Here is a 12182-nt window from a genome sequence, read left to right as displayed (position 1 = left end):
ATAGTTAAATTCATAAATTTTTATGTATTTAAATAAAAAATTAATTTAATTTAAATTTAAATCCTCATTAATCCAAACCCATCATATTTATTAAGAGTTATTTTACATCTTACGCTGAATATGATATTTCGACCACAAATTTTCCGTTTTCTTTTGGTGGATATTATGTTCCTTTTTTTTTTTTTTCCTGGAGAAAGGTCCCCCAGGCCCCATCGATGTACCTGTCGTATGGTTGAATAAATATTATATTTGTCATTGCAACCATGCATGCTTGCTCAGGGAATGCTGCCTCCAGTCCATCTATATGGGCACAATACTACAACCACAACCGGGGACATATTCCACTCTTATCCCAGAGCAATTATGTATGATACATTTTTTTTAATTTAATCACACTTGGCTGGTTTTTATTCAAGACACGGTTAACTAATCAGCTGAAAATTTCTAGAAGATTCGGGATTTTTTCTAAATTATGGTTATTCTCGTTTTAAGTAGTCCCATCCTAGACCAAGGGCGTCTCCTTTTTTTTTTTTTTTTTGCCCCATTTTCCCTCCACTTTTCAATCTGCACCGTTTATAAAATTTTTTAATTATATAATTAATGAAGGATGAGAAGAACGCGAAGGATCGAGAAGGGGGGGGGGGAACGGAGAGGTCCCTGCTCCGTCCCGTCCCATCTTTCCAAATACATTGAAACAAACAAATTAATAATGATGCATGTTAATGCATGTAAATAATATAATATTATTTACTTATTTATGACGGTTAGAAGTATTGAATCTTGAACTTAAGTTAAAAAATTGTTAAATTATTACACATATATTCTTTATAAATATAAATATAAAGCCTGTGCAGCATTGGACAGGGTAAAGATCGTTGATACTGAACACGTAATTAAAGTCATTACAGGTAATTTAAAATGAAGCTTTTAGAAATCGATGTGTAAAATATCGGCTGAGCATCCTAGAAAAATTTTGTATCAGTTAACAACTGTGAAGTTCTGATATTGCATTGCATCTCATAAGACTTATTTGAAAATAAATTTTTATAAAAGACTAATCACCTCTAAAGTTTAACATAATAGTCTAATTGAATTTTGACAACTCATCTATAATTAACAACACATTTAGAAATGAATAAATTAAAAAAACTGATATTATAGATTAAATTAGACAAGTTTTAATCTTGCATAAATAAATATCTATTCATTTGTTGACAATAGCTCATTCATAATTAATAATAATTTATTTAAAAATAAATGAGTTGAAAAATATTGATAGAACAAGATGAATTGGACAAATGTTAGTTTTATATAAATAAATATCTATTCAAGTTTTGATAATAACCCTTTACAATTAACAGCCAGCTTTCAAAAATGAACAAGTTAGAACATTTTTAGATTAGAGGTGATTAGGTCTCTTCTCCCAAAAACTTATTTTCAGATTAAGACCATGGAAGTGTGGCGTAATATTAGAATCTTAAGGCCCTCAGCTGATATAAAATTTCTTTAAGGGTCCTTAGGTGATATTTTCCCAGTTTTTTATGTACAATAATAAATTTTGAAAGAAGATTTACTATACATTATCCCATCACGTACCGAAGATTTTACAAAAAAATGCAACACACACACACACACACACACACACTATATACAGATTAATTTGATGAATTCTCGTTCAGTCTATAAATCCCTACTTCTTAATTAACAAAAAGATGTTATATTTTGCTTGGAATTTCCAATCTTTTCAAGCATCTCACAGTGAATTAAATATGCATTTGAAGAGTATTTTGGACCTTTACAAGCGCACACGTAAATATACCGATCCTCAGGCAAAAAAAGCAAAGAAGCACATAGGAAAATGCAAACGGGAGTTTTCCATTAGGAGTAGCTCCACTTGCGTGCAGTTTCCAGTCTCGGAACTTGTTTGAATCTCAGAGTCAGTTTTATTCTGAAATGACCTTCACTACTCACGGCATCGTCACCTCAAGCATCCATTGTGGAGTCCCTTTATGCCCTAGCTAGCTCAAAGAATCTACAGAGATGAGAGTGAAGGGTTTGGGGGGGGGGGGATCTCATAGTCAAATATAGCAATATTCTTAAGTTTGAAAGCGAGTGAGCGAAACTAAGGAAAGTTCTCTAGAAACGAGGCGATAGACAGAGAAGCTCCACGTGACTATTACCGAGAGAGTGAGTGAGATGGAAATGCGGAAGAAAGAAGCAATCCTACAAGCTTTGCAAATGGTCTATCACACATAGTAACGCATGGGAAAGACATGTGACCCGTGGCAGTGTCGACCTGCAAAGAAAGGACCCACCATTTACAGATATAAAAAACCGTACACGAAAATGATGCTTTTCTGACCCCGCCTATATTATTCTCTATTATTATATATACTACACCAGAGGCCAACATGCTTTTCTCACCATTGTTTTATTTGATCACAAATGTTCATCTCTCCAGTAGCCCAGCCAATCAGAACCGATCCGCGGGACCCACTCCTTCGTGTGTGGTCTATCAGGATCCACAGACACGATGGACACGATTCTATTTCACGGGTCAATGCTAATTTTGTTTTTTGAAGGAAAACAAAGGAATAGGTCAATGCTAAATAAACCACTTGTGTAGTTTGCCAGGTTAAAAAAAAAAAAAAATTCCACTCGTGTAGTGTTTCGGGCATGGAAGGAAGGGGTCATGGGAAATAAAAGGAAGGGGAGGCGAGGAGAGGAGAACAACTTCAATTTGTTTAATGCAATCATAAAACGGTACGTTTGAATCCACCCTTAATGTTTTTACCAAGGCACACTTCACATTTTAAAGTATTTTCTGACACAATTTGATCTCAATATTTTTTTTTGATACAATATTACCTTACCGTTATCCTTTAACTACTTTAACCGTTAATTTCAAAAATTTGACCTTTTATGCCCTATTGACACATGGAAGTTCATGTAGTTATTTTTTGGATTCTTTTTCTTCTTCCTTCCATCCCTCAGAACCACAAGATCACCTTGTTCATCCACCTTTCTTAGATCAATTACAAATTGATGGAAACTCAGGACCATATCCATATCAGATTGAAATTCATATTAAACTAATAACCACTCTAGTAAATTTAGATCCAGATTAAACTCTTAAAAGCAAAAAATCAATAAAAATTGAAAACCACGTCTAGAGAAATCATATTGCATTGATTTGAAAATCAAATTTAGATTCATATTTTGAAACCAAAACTCAAATTTAGATTACTAAAATTAACCTTGGAGTTAGATTTTCAAAACCAATTTCTTTTTCTTCTTCTATTCTAGGGTTAGATTCATTAAGACAACGATTGGGATGAAGAAGACACATCTCGTTCTCATCGTCTCAAGCACCATTCCCATCGTTGGCATCAAAGAAGGAAGAATCTCGTTCTCATCTGCAATAATATGCGACAAGAAGAAACTTCTTCTTCCATAAACCAATAATATGGGCCGTCAGATTGAATCCATAAGAAGAAGACAAACTCATTCAGAAATATAAATTAATTGATTCAAAGAAAATTATGCTAATCAAGTTAGTCAAGCGCTTAAATGAATCTCAATCAAAAAATTAAGTTAGATAAATTTCAAACCAGAGGGGAGAACCTTTGTAAAATCTCACTCTAATAAACACAATTAACCAATAAAACTCATGGTAAATAAAAGATTAACCCATAAAGGAAATTACTAAGTTTTTGTTTAAAATCAAGGAATCCCGAGTTCTCTCAATCAAAATGAATTCAAACCATCATAATCTTATATATCAGAGTAAAAATAAGTTACGGAACCATGAGATACCTCGGGGGAGTGAAAGAAATCAAAATCAGTTGAAAAATATGTTTGCTATGAAACAAAACAATGCATTGTAGCTCATACATGTTGCGCAGCGATGTGTTGCTTTATGTGCCACACGCCATGGCATGTTGTGTGAAAATATCAACAGATTCTACTACCATTTGACAGCAAAATTGGAGAATTTCATATGCGTCCCAATTCTCTGTCCGACATCCGCATGACATAACTTACGTGTCTATGAAAAGCCCTTCTTATGAACTAGCTAATGGCATGAGTTTTACTTTCAAAATAAGTCATGTCAGGAAGTTGGACATCCAAATACATTTTAACTACTTTTCACAACTTTCACGCAAAAGGGTTTTTCATCGCATGATGTACTCATTCACAAGTCAAAATTTGCATGTTTAACACACAATTCACTTCACATTACAACTAATAAATAACTACACGAATAAGGTTCCCTCAGTTATCTCAAACCTTGAGATGTTCAAAGTTTGGCTCTCAATATAACAGCTTCTAAGCTTGAATTCCAAAGCCAAAATAGGTGCTCAAGAGCTTAATCTATGATTTACCAAGTTAACTTCATTAACATTTTCAATCTCACACATTTCAACTCTAATCTTTCCTTTTTAGATTACCTAATGCCTACATTGCTTACATTTGGACCTGTCCATTAAGTTTATTATTTATATTAATATTATATAACTTCATTGAATACCCACATTGCCATTAAGACCTTAACAACCATAATGATGACAGATTTAATATCCATTTTTAAATATTTATGGAACTCATTATCCAACAGTCACCAAAATTATTAATACTAGATTTAATACTTTAAATAACTCATATTAATTCCATTTGAGTCAATGAATTCAGACTCATAACTTATATGGATCGAAATCACCATCCTCATCTAAACCCTTACTCAAATCCTTTAGAAAATAGAAGAAAAAAGGAAAAAAAGGGTTTAAGAATCTTATCTTGGATGATTTGAAGCTTCAAACTTTCTCAAATCCTCCCCTAGGTCATGCCCTACAGAGCAAATATGAGCTTCTCCATTCCTTTCTATTTTTCACATCAGTTCATGATATATTTCTGACGAATTCACATCATGTGCTGCGGCACCTATCCCAATGCGTCACGGCATGTGGCACAGAAACTTTTCAACTTGTTTTTCTTTAAAGTGACCCAATTTCACTTTGAACTAAATTGTTTCCGAAATTTCAACTAAAAACATTTATTATTCTCCTTTGATCACACACCACGTCAACTTATTTAATTATTCTAATTAATCTTTGTAAATTAGGGAATTAAAAAACTAGGATGTTACAACCCTCAACCTAAACAGTGGCTTAGAAATCATCAACCCAAATACTTCAACCAGAAGAGATAACCTTCAACCTTTAAGTTAGGTAAAACTTTGCAAGTGAGTAATTAGAAAGGGGACAAGAGGCAAGGAGGGAGCCAACATCGAAGAGAGGCAAAGCGATAGTGGCCTAGAATGATCAAATTTGAAGCAAAAAATGGTGTGGGGGTCGATTTGAGAAAGCTCAAGTGGCTGTCTTAGCTGAACGTATAAAATCCCTGAATCTAAAAGTTCTGTTTAATGTCACAATGGATGAAAGAGGTGAGTGGATTCGTGAAGGTGGAAGCCAAGGAAAAAAAAGGTCTAACATGAAGGTAGAAGTTAAGAAAGAAGAATAGCTTCTCTGACTCGTTGACATACTATCTATCTTCGTGAATTCGCCACAAATTCTAATGACTATGTGAACCAAGGGTTGTGAATGAATGAATGGTAAGCTAGCTCATACTGACAACAGCATGAGGAGGAGGAGGTGAGGATTTGTGAATAAGATTTGGGTTTAGATCATGAGGAAGTTCTGGGTTTGAAAGAGAGAGTAAGGTAGAACGAGAAGATGAGAGATGGCTATAGTGGCAAGCCATTTAAGTTTGGGTCTTTTTTTTAACTTTTAATTTTTAAAAAAATATGCCACATAGCTGCCAAAATTGGGATTAATGGTCAAACAACAGTTAACCTAGTCAAACCTAACGGTGGGGAAACATTATATCAAAATTAAAAACACTGGGGGTCAAATTGTGCCAAAAAATACTTCAAGATATGAGGTGTGCCTGACTGGAAACATTAAAGGTAGATTTATACTTTAGCCCTATATATAATTAAATATATTTATGGATGAGATGAAGATTTAATAATCAAATGGTAAAATACAATTTTAAGTCTATGCACTTTGTTTTAGTTTTGCTGTACATTTCTATATTTTTTTCGGTGTTTGATTTCCTTAATCAAATATATGGTTAGGATTATTTGAACCAACCCTTCATATGCCCTAAAATTGATGCACCAGATGCATAGCACTAGAAAAGCTCAATAAATAGTTTATATTTCAATTTTATTTCCATGACTTTTTTTTTAAAAATAAATGGTGAAGGGAGGGGAATGCCCCTCTTCATTTTGCCAAGCAAGCATAGGGTGGAGAGCAAAATCTCCCATTTTTAACTTTTTGATATCCAACTAAAGAGTTTACTGGGAAAGAAAATCTAAATATATAAGAAACCTAGTAAAATCTCATAAAGTAAATAATAAAAGGGTTAATATGCATCTTAAACCCTAAATTATATTCAAAAAGTATTTTGGACTACGAACTCTTGTAGTGAGAAAAAACTCTCTTTGACTTTTAAATTTTGAGCAAATTACCCCTCTGTTGTTTATTCGTACAGCATTGATTGTTATGTAGCCCAATTAGCATGCCATGCACTAATAGGAGAATGGTGTTACATTAGCCTTTGAATGGGTTCTACAAAGTCAAAAGTAACGGTGGTTATATGATAATTAATAGGGGGGTAATTTATTATTTGAGTAATAATTTAGAGTATAAGATGCTTATTTTAAGAGTTTAGATCTCAGGATGCTATTTAAGTAATAATTTGAGATTTAGGATGTTCAATACCCATAATAAAATTAATAAAATACCAATTTTTATGAAACAAGTAAAATATTTTCTTGAAAAACCCAGTATAGATGAATAGGTATTTTAAAGGCTTAAAATTTGCTTCAAATTTATGTAACAGATAAGGTATACTTTTCAATCGTTAGTTTGAGGGTTGAAGATAAACTTTTGGTTATTTTAAAAAAATAATATTTTTAATCCCTAAATGTTTTTTAGTTATTAATTTAATTTTAAATTTTGACTTAATATATATATTTCTTGTAGCTTATTGAGTTAATGAATTATAGTGGCTCAATTATACTAAGTAATTATAATAATTGAGGTTTTTTTAAGCTAATAAATTATAAGAATTGAATTGTTACAAATTAAAATTTACGGACTTAATAATTGAAAAATTCACAACTAATGATATATTTTCCTCTAAATTATATTATATATATTTTTTTGTTTTAACAAAAATACCATGACACATGTAGATATAAACTTAATTATTATATTCCTTTAAAAAAATACAAACTTCAATTACAAAATAATAAAAAGTAAACTACTTAAATATAATTTAAAGGATAGATAAAAGGAAAAATGACAATAAATTTCTTGAATTATATAAATGATAATCTGATCCCTGTAAAATGTTATAATTTTATTAAAATTTTTAAGGACTTTTGTATCAATAAATTTTAAATTAAAAACAACCATTTTACTCATATGAATAAGTTATAGTTTTTTGTTTAATTCTTACAATTATTTGAATAAAAGCTATTATTCTATAAATAAAATTTATGATTGGGACTTGTTATTTTGAGAATTTATTTTCATACCATAAATTACACTTGACAAGTTTGATTTATTATTCAACTCTTTTTATTTTAAAACAAAAGTTATTATTCTTTAAGCAAAGGTTTTGATTGGCATTCATTATTTTGAGACAGAAATTATACTTAACAATTATAATTTTTTTCAACTACTATGTTTCACAAAACAAAATTATTATTCTTTAAATAAAAATTGTGATTGAGACTTATTATTTTTAATAAAGATAAAATTATTTTTTTACTTTAAAATTTATGGACACAAATTTTTTATAAACCTTAATAGAATATAATATTTTTGTGACAAATAAAATTTTTATTTATATGATTGGAGGGGTTTTATTATGGGAAAATGATCAAAAAAATTTCTCTAAAATATATAAATGATATTTTGATCTTTCAAAATATCATAATTATTGAAGTCCCTATAAACTTTTCTATCATTAATAAATTATATAAATTATCAAATTGCTCTTATAAAAATAAATAATTTATAATTTTTTTTCCTTATATTCACAATTTTTTTTCTTAATTCGCACAATATAACAACAAATTATAACTTCGCATGTTAGATTTTTATTTGCTATTGCATTGCTATGAATATAAAAAATAGTTGTGAATATAAGAAAGAAAGTTGTGAATCATTTATTTTTAATAAAGATAATTTAATAATTTATATAAATTTATTAATAATTTTTAAAACTTTAAAAATTTATGACAGAGATTAAATTATTATTTTTATATTTTAAAAGAATTTTTTATTATTTTTTTAATATCATCCTCCCATGTATTATTTAGTCTTTTCTGCTAGACTGGAGACATGCAGGGAATCTAGGCTCTAATTGGGGCATGGGGGTAGAGGAAGAGAGAGTAATATGACGGTGGCAGAAACATTCGGTTGAAATGTGGTGGGTTCCATTCCCATACATTTCTAAGTCTGGTTAGTTTACAGTTAAAGCTGGAAATACAAGCGGGTTCGATCCTTAAGGGCCTGAGCCCTAAAGCTCAGTTCCTTCTTTTGAACCTCATTTTCTCAAACCCGGCCCTTATGTGAAGAGCTCAGGGCCGGGCGCGTAAGCCCTTTTTAAAAAAAATAAAAATTAAAATAAAATTAAACATTATAAATTAATTAAAATATTCTGAAATTAAAAAAAATAAATTCTCATAATTTTTTAAAAATTAAACAACACATATTTAGAAGTCTAGTAATAAAATTTAAATCTTGGTTAAAAAATAATTCATTTTTTTATAATATACAAACATAATAATTATAGAAAATAAAAATATCAGGAATTTTATACTATACACTGATATTTATTAAATTATATTAAATCAATTTTAGAATAAATTAAAATTATAATAATATATGTGTGTAGGATTAGGTGAGTAGGGCATTGGCTTTAACACATGTTTCACCAGGAAATAATAAATAATAATATAACAGGGCTTGAAGGGACCGGCCCCCCGAGTCTGAGTTTTTTTTATAGGGCTTATCAGGGCCAAGCCTTTAAGCCTGATTACTTTAAAAAAATTATTTTCAAAGCCCGAACCCTTATTTAAATAGGGTCTCTAAGTTTCTGGGCTCGAACTCTTATTTCAAGCTCTAGCTACACTCGCTCGTCTCGTTACTTTCAAAAGCACTATAAATACACTCAACTCTTGCACCTCATCGTGCCCAGCTAGCAGAATTTTTAGCTCATATGCCCATATTCAACTCGTCCCATCATTTCTCTCTGTGGCTACCCACTTTGGGTTTCTCTTGTTGCTCCTGAAAGTGGAATATAATATGGCAAGAGAACCTCTGATGGTGGGAGAGTGATAGGAGACGTACTTGATTCCTTCAGCCCCAGCGTGAACATGGCGGTCTCTTACAACAAGAAGCAAATCTTCAATGGTTAGTGAGCTCTTCCCTTCTCTGTCACCACAGACCCAGGTTGAGATTGATGGACTCGATATGAGGTCCTTTTATACGCTTGTGAGTCTTCTCTTTTCTTCTTCCAACAATTATTTAAACCCTCTCTTTCTTTTTCACATATATGATTAAATTTCTGATATCATTCTCCTGCTGCGCTGGGATGGTCTCTATGCTCTGCTATATATTGAGCTTGAGCTGTTCATTTGTCTCCCCCTATCATTGCAGGTGATGACTGATCCCGACGTCCCTGGCCCCAGCGATCCTTATCTCAGGGAACACTTGCACTGGTAATCCTTTTCATCAAGCTGAACCAGCAAAATACAGTTACGTGCGGTATGAGCTCAATGTTTTACTGTGAACTTTCTCAAGACTTATGCCAAATTTTAGTTTTATTATCGTCTACACGCACGCGCAAACGGTTGCCTTCTACTATTTAATTTTGTCAAAACAAGTGCCAGGTAAATTTTAAGTAATTATCATACACACAAAAAAGGTTTGCCTGTCGTGTATAGAAGAATCATTTTCTCATCTTCCCCTAGCTTGTGTATATTGGCAGTCATTATATATAGCTGTATCTCATGTATCAACACAGTATATTTTTTTCTCCGAAGCATACTTTCATACACTTTGTTATTTAACTATCGAAGAAATATGTTAAAACACTTTTTTAGCCCAATAATTACAAAGAAATATGAGATTTGGTGTTTAAAATGATCTTTTCGGCTCCGTGTGTTTTTGAGAAACCTGAAATATACAGGACTGTTCGTTTGAAACTACTTACTACTCTTCATAAAGTGACGAATCAACAACCATTTTTAGGGGTGTTGAACAATTTTGTGTGATTGATAGTTTGGGGCAATCAATCAAATCATTTGTCAGAAAAAAGACTATTTATTTAATCAGGGGAATAAAACTAATTAGTTGATCAGTTAATGAAAATAATTGTTTAGTTCGAGTAGTTTGGCTTCGTGTTAATTTAGACCCATTTTGGCCAATAGAATGTTTTGGCCTATTAGATTAGAGTAATATAAAGCAGAATAGAAAAGATCTCACACGCACAAAAGGTAGCACAAACAAATATATACATATATATATATGAATGTTATTTTAGACTAGTTAAAGGTTTTATGTAAATGTTGTATTAATGGATTTATCTTCAATGAAGTTTTGAATCCTTTAAAGCATAAGACGGCAAGGATCAATTAGACTTGGGCCCGCGTTGAGGGAGGATTTTCAAACTATTATTCTGCGCATCTGTATTGGAATGTTCTTTTAGTAAGGATTATTTCTTCAGTAAAAATGAAATGAAGAGAAGTAAAATACTAATCATTCACAAGTCAAACAGGGCCTTAGATTACGCGCCTTTATTTGTAAGTTACACATACGTCGATGGAGACAAAGCGAGCGAGGGAGCACGTGCCTATTGGTTCCCATATACTCCTTCTGTCTTTTTACGTGACATTTTCAACCAGCCATTTTTATCTTTTTTTATATTATAAAAAGTGAAAGACATTTTTATTTTATATTTAACTTTAAATAATAATATAATTATATTAAATATTATTTTTAATTAAGAAGAGGTAAAAGTAAAAATTAGTTTAATTTTTATAAATTATTTTTATTTTTTGAATAAATTTTTTTTTTAAAAAAAGTGTTTCATAAATAAAACTGAAGAGACAGTACATGCGTAATAATAAGCGACTTCAAATACAGCCTAACTAGCTTGATATAGGCATCCCTGTTCATGAATTGAGACTGTGGCCCATGACGAAAGTACACAGGCCTCGAAGTGTCATGACAACCAATTCAATTCAGACCAATGCGATTGAGGGGAAAGGACAGGAGAAAAGTAAACAAGTAGTGGCAGTGAATACAGTATGTGTAAGAGGTAAAGGGACGGTGTGGGAGAATGCTGACTTGGAATTTGATGTTGGCAGGATGGTGACAGATATTCCAGGGACGACGGATGCCACATTTTGGTATAGACTCACTCACTCACTCTCACTGGTTTGTAGCAGAAGTTGCGCAGGACAAACGCTAAGGTGACTGATGGTTTCTTTTCTTGTTGTATGTTGAAAAATAATACAGGAAAAGGGTTGTGAGCTATGAGATGCCGAAGCCAAACATAGGATACACAGGTAGGTGTTCGTGCTGTTCAAGCAGAATCGAAGGCAGTGTGTGAGGGCAACCTCTTTGTCTTCGTCTTCTTCAAGGGATCACTTCAACACACTCGGGATTTCGCTGCACAGAACAATCTTGGCCTCCCTGTTGCTGCCGTCTACTTCAACGCACAGAGGGAAACTGCTGCCAGAAGGCGCTGAGAACAATGATGCATTTCATGAATAAATTGGCTAACATTCCTCACCTCCATCTGATCTGTGGTTGTATCCATCAGTATAGTAACCCGCATTTCCCTGTGTATATAAATGGCCCAGCATTACCACCTGCGTCTTCTTGTAGTTGCAGCAGTCTGTTCGCCTTCCGATTCAAGTTGGCCGTACCGCTGTAAGGAATCTGCTTCTGTGTAATGTCTATGACATGTTTGTTTCGCTTCTATGGAACGTTTGACTTGCCTTTTGAAGAAAAATCCGGGTTTGTTTTTTTTTTGGTTGGGGGGGGGGGGGTGGAGTGAGCCATTTCCAAAGGTTAGCACGGCCAGAAAAGTTAATT

General features: G+C 32.4%; 1 pseudogene; it reads left to right on the top strand.

Moving 5' to 3' along the window:
• Nucleotides 1-9383: 9383 nt before the first annotated feature.
• On the top strand, nucleotides 9384-11833 carry LOC129299560 (protein TERMINAL FLOWER 1-like; annotated as a pseudogene).
• The last annotated feature ends 349 nt before the right edge of the window (nucleotides 11834-12182 follow it).

The sequence above is a fragment of the Prosopis cineraria genome, unplaced genomic scaffold (genome assembly GCF_029017545.1).
Source record: "Prosopis cineraria cultivar Desert tree isolate PC_DT_omini unplaced genomic scaffold, ASM2901754v1 PC1209, whole genome shotgun sequence".
Taxonomy (NCBI): domain Eukaryota; kingdom Viridiplantae; phylum Streptophyta; class Magnoliopsida; order Fabales; family Fabaceae; genus Prosopis; species Prosopis cineraria.
The sequence above is the reverse complement of the archived record's forward strand: the minus strand, read 5'-3'. Positions and strand labels throughout refer to the sequence as shown.